Here is a 6,116-nt window from a genome sequence, read left to right as displayed (position 1 = left end):
AAAAAGGGGGAAAGAGAAATTTAAGACTGAAATGACAGATGATTTGCATAGACTCCTGCATGCTCCCGTCTGGTCTATGTAAATGTCTCATATAAATTATTCTCAGAAGCATTTAAAAGGCATGACACAAAGTACCTCCATTCAGGGGAAACCATTTGTTCTTTTCCAACTTAATAAATTATAAACGTATATGTTCATCCTATGAAAGTGTTTCTATTTATAACTTACTTCCACTTCCGGTTGTTTACCTCAAGAGACAACGGCATTTGGTATTGCAGATTAAATAGCCAACAGGACACATAGGAGCCTCAGAGTGTTCTACAAGAGAGTCTAAGAACTTTTTTTTTTTAAGGCTATACAATATTTGGGCCTTTGTGAGGTAAAGGATGAAAACAAGGACTCTGGTAATTACACAGGAGAAAAAAGTTTCCTCCCTATATTTGCTTTACATCCCAATTGAATCCCCTCTCCTCCCGGTTGCCCCCCCACAACCCCTCCCTCTTACCTCTCCTCTGAGAAGGGAGAAGCATGTGTCCTTGTAGTACTGTGGAGCCTCTTACCAGGTATGCTATAGTGGGGTCTTGAGGTAGAACTATTCTGAATTTTTAGCGAAATCGCCAGATTGATTTCCAGAGTGGTTGGACAACTTTGCTCTCCCTCTAGCAATGGAGAGCGTTTCCAATGCGCTACAGCATGTGCTGTCACTGAGGGTTTGATCTTAGCCATTCTGACGTGTGGAAGGTGAAATCTCAGATATGTTTTGATTTGCATTTCCCTGATGACTAAGGATGTTAAACATTTCGTTAAGTGCTTCTCAGCCATTGAAGATTCCTCTGTTGTGAATTCTGTTTAGCTCTGTACCGTGTTTTTTGATTGGGTTATTTGACTTGTTGATGTCTAACTTATTAAGTTCTTTACATATTTTGTATATTAACCCTCTGTCAGATGTAGGGTTAGTGAAGGTCTTTTCCCAGTTGGTAAGCTGCCATTTTTTCCTATTGACAGTGTACTTTGCCTTACAGAAGCTTTGCAGTTTCATAAGGTCCCATTTACAAATTGTTGATTTTACTGCCTGAGCCATTGGCGTTCTGTTCAGGAAGTTGTACCAATATATTGGTTTGTTCTGTACCCATGCATCCAAGGCTATTCCCCACTTTCTATTAGATTTAGTGTATCCAGTTTTATGGTGAGGTCTTTGATCCACTTGGACTTGAGTTTTGTGTAGGGTGGTAAATGTGGATCTATTATGCATTCTTTTACAGGCAGACATCCAGTTAGATCAAAACTGTTTGTTAAAGATGCTTTCTGCTTTTCATTGTTTGCTCTTGGTTTCTTTGTCAAAAATCAAGTGTCTGTATGTTTCTGGGTTTATTTCAGGGTCTTTGATTTGTTCTTATCGATCAATCTGTTTCAATATCAATCTGTTTCTGTATCAATACCAAGCAGTTTTTATTACTATTGTTCTGTGATACAGCTTGAAATCAGAGATGGTGATATCTCCAGAAGTTTTTTTATGGTATATGATTGTGTTAGCTATCTTGGGTTGTTTTTCCATATAAAGTTGAGAACTGTTTTTTTCAAGGTCTATAAAAATTATGTTGTAAATATTGATGAGGATTGCATTGAAAATGTAGATTACTACTCAGCTATTAGAAACAATGATCTTATGAAATTCCTAGGCAAATGGATGGAACTAGAAGCTATCAATCTGAGTGAGGTAACCCAGTCACAAAAGAACACACATGCTACGCACTCACTGATAAGCAGACACTAGCCACCAAAAGCTCTGAATACCCAAGAAACAATTCACAGATCTTATGAAGCTCAAAAAGTAGAAAGACCAGAATGTGGATGCCTCAGTCCTTCTTAGAAGGGTGACCAAAACACTCATGGGAGGAAATACAAGGTGAAATAGTAGAGCAAGGATTGTACAAAAGATCATTCAGAGACTGCCTTGCCTGGGGATTCACCCCATATGCAGCCACCACCCCAAGCACTATTGCTGATGCCAAGAAGTGCTTACTGGCAGGAACCAGATATGGACACCTCCGCAGAGTCTCTTCCAGAGTCATATAGATACAGTTGAGGATGCTTGCAGCTAACCATGAGACTGAACACAGGGACCCCAATAAAGAGCTAGAGAAAAGACTGAAGGAGCTGAAAGCCTTTAATAGCTTTTAATTTTTAGGTGTGTGTGTATGTGTGTGTGTGTGTGTGTGTGTGTGTGTGTGTGTGTGTGTACACATAAGTACAAGCATGCTCAGCATGCCATCTGTGAAGGTAAGATGGTATGTTTTAGGAGTTGTTCTTACCTCCCATCTTAAAGCAGGGTCTCTTTTGTTTCTGCTGCTCCCTCGAGCTTCTCAGTGTTCTGTCAATGTTCTCATTTCTTTGTAGAAGTGCTGGGATTAGAAATGCATGGTTTGGGTCCAGCTTTTTACATGGATTCCAGGGATTAAACTCAACTATCAGGCCTATATGCCTAAGACTTTTACCCACTCAGCCATTTCTGCCATCCCTCTTTGTAATTTTAGGACAAACTTACTAGGGAATGCTATCAAACTTATAAAAAACAAAAAAAAACAAAAAACAAAAAAACAAAAACAAAAACAAAAAACAAAAATCAAAACCAGCCTATAGCCAAAGCCACTGTCTCAATAGATGACTGAGGACAGTTCTCAGAAACATTTGTTAATCCTGGGTATAAAGATTACAATAGAAATCCTGGTGTGGTCATGCATGCCTTTCATCTTAGAACTCAGAAGAGGGAGGGGTCTCTTTGAGTGTATAGTGAGTTTGAGGTCAGCCATAATTACAGTAAATCCTTGGGCTTCATTTTGTTTTTCTTTGAGACAGGTTTTCTCAGTGTAGCCCTGGCTCGTCTGGATTTTGATCTGTAGTCCAGGTTGGCCTCAAACTCAGAGATACACCTGCCTCTGCCTCCCAAGTGCTGGAATTAAAGGCATGCATCACTGCAGCCTGAGACCCTATTTTGAAAAAAAGAGAGAAAGAAAAGAAAAATAAAAGTTAGCACTGAATTTAACTTGGTAAAAATTGAATCACAATTTTTTGCTTGTCTCAAACTTGGAAGAGGAAGGATAACTACAAGTTTAAGGTCTGGTCTAAATGTGGAGTTCAAGGTCAGTAAGGACTACACAGCAAGAGTGGGCCCTAGGGAAACATGAAAACAGAATTTTCTGCTTGTCTCAAAACTTCATAGAACCAGTGGGTAAGCTCAGGAGAGTCCCCGAAGTGAATTGTTGAGAATCACAGATCCGTCACAGCATACTTTTCTTCGAAGTACCCATAAATCGGACATTTGCATGTTATAAACACTTATATGTCTGGCCAATTAAAACATTCTCTGCTTATCTTTATCATCAATTGCTGTGCACCCAGCAGATTCCACTTTCTTATACTGACTGGTTATGAACATCTTTCAATTTTCATAATCCTTTCAGTTCAAACTATTGATTTAAAATTAAGGCTCATACTTTCAGTAACACCTGGCTCATTAAATGCAAAAAAAAAATGTATTCCAAATAATTTAATGTTGCTGCCAATGTCTGCTTCAGTCTTTAAGTAACTGTTATCCAAAGATCTGCTGTTTCTCCAGACACTTCAAACATTCAAGCAGGACATGGTGAATGAGTTCTTTCGGCCAATGAACTGGCCACTTGTGAAGGTGCTTTGGTAGCAGGCTATTTTCATTTTTAATTTTCATGAAATTATGCTGTGATAGAATAACCAATAAGTTTCTAATTCTTTGCTGCCTTCCCCTAAGCGGGGAACACTGTTAAGAGTTTATTCTGGAAATGTCAACATACTGTATTTGCCAAATTAGTATCACAGCATCATAATAAGTGTGTGTACACCAGATTATCCACTAGGAAGACAGCACTCTCTGACTTCTGGCTATGTGTAAACTCATTAGGAAGACTTTCAGAGTATCTGGAGTACCCCGCTTGAACAAGATCACAACAGGAAGCATTTGCTAAAGGCCTTTATCCAAACACTCACAAGGGCTGGAATGAATGATCTGAGTTGGCCCAGAAAGTGCTTGAATATGCAAAGATGTAGTGACAGACACTATTAAAGAAGATCAGCAGTTAAGAGCACTGGCTGCTCTTCTGGAGGACCTGGGTCTGATTACCAACACCCCCATGTTGCCTCACACAGGGCTGTAACTCCAGGCCCAGGGGATCAGATACATTCTTTTCAGGTTTCCAGACATCGAGCACACTTGTGGTGCGCGCGCGCGCTCACACGCTCACACGCTCACACACACACACACACACACACACACACACACACAAAGTAAAACAAGTAAAATAAAAACTAAGCAAATGTTAGAATAATAGTGATGATGTCTTGAGAGCCTATCAGGATTATACATAAAAAAATAAAAGCCATCCCCCAAAGTTATGCTATCAAGCACTTGAAAACATATATGAATCACATAAGTCCTATTTTGATGTAATGGGCAGGTACTAGAAAAAATACAATGGTATTGTTTCAATACATATAGCACTCCAAATGCTGTCCAATTATTACCAGCAGAGTATGATCATGCACAATACAGGCAACTTCTGCAGCAGCAGCAACCCAACTTTCCTACTGTCAAATAAAATAACCATGAACAATACATGGATGATTAATGTGGCTCAATTACAATAAACCTTTCATTTATGGACTAGAGAGATAGCTCAGTGATTAAGAGCACTGGCTGCTTTCCCAAACTTGAGTTTTATTCCCAGCATACACACAGTAGCTCATAACCAGAAGTAATCTCAGAGGACCCAAAGCCTTCTTTGGATCTCTCTAAGCACCAGGCATGCACCTAGTGCATATGCATATTCAGTCAATGCATTCATTTACATACACTAAAATAAATATAAGTAATTATGGATACTGAAATTAGAACTTCACATAATTTTCATGTCAGGACATGTACGGCAGTCTAGCCATTTAAAACTAAAACCCATTCTGTTTGCAGGACTCAAGGGTACAGCAGACTGATGTATAGAACAGTTTAACCTTTTTCTGTAAAGAGTGCTGATTCCAGATGAATGGATCAAATGTATTCAAAGCTTGGAGGCAGTAAGGTTAAATTAAGAGTCCTGAGCAAAAGTTGTTACTACTTCTAGAGAAGAAAGCCAAACTGATACAAATCAGAAAACTCGGCAACAGAGGCTATGGAACAAGTTCCAGCTTCTGAGAGGAGGATAAAAAAGAAACCATAGAACACTTCATCTTGAATTTTCAAAAGAAGTCACAGTAAGGTTGTGCAAAATATAGTTTTTAAGTCTTACAGAAGCCAAAGACAGAAAGATCCCCTTCTATCCTTTCTAGAGGTTACAGAGGATGGAAGCCAGGGTTTTGTTTTTTTTTACTCTTATCAAACTCACAATCATCCTAAGATCTTCCCATTGCTATGTGTTCCTGGGGAGATATAAGCATTTAGTCCTCCTAGGGTCCCACGGACAAACCAAGGGCCACCTTCACTCTAACACTGAGTTTGTGGAGTTTCCTGACAGAGCATCAAGTGAGGGTTACTTACAATGGTATGGATACCCCTCCTTGCAACAGTTGTAACTAGAAAGCTTTTACCAAACAGGAAGGAGGCCTTATCTGCATATACTCATATACTGCATATATATCTTATCTGCATATACTCATACTACACATATACCTTATCTGCATATACTCATACTGCACATATACCTTATCTGCATATACTCAACTCATACTGCATATATATCTTATCTGCATATACTCATACTGCATATATATCTTATTTGCATATACTCATTTCCCCTAATTTTCCAAGTCTATAACCTCTAGCCTCTCCTAGGAAAGGTACAACTAAGAAAACAATTGTGCAATGGATACTCAAGTAAAGCTATTTTGGCCCTCCCCATACTTTCTTGATGGGATTTAATCAGATAAAAAGTCCAGCTAGAAAGATCCTTTTGCAAGGGAGTGAAGCTGAACTGACCAAGAGTGTATAATGACTCAGGACAGTAACTGACAACAGCAGGATTACAGATGGGAGCTTCCACACCCAGAATTATTTCAGTCGGGTACTTACAAAGGGCAAGAAAGAGCAAACAGCT

This window comes from Micromys minutus, assembly GCF_963924665.1.
Source record: "Micromys minutus genome assembly, chromosome: 14".
NCBI classification, from domain to species: Eukaryota; Metazoa; Chordata; class Mammalia; order Rodentia; family Muridae; genus Micromys; species Micromys minutus.
Note: the sequence above shows the minus strand (reverse complement) of the source record.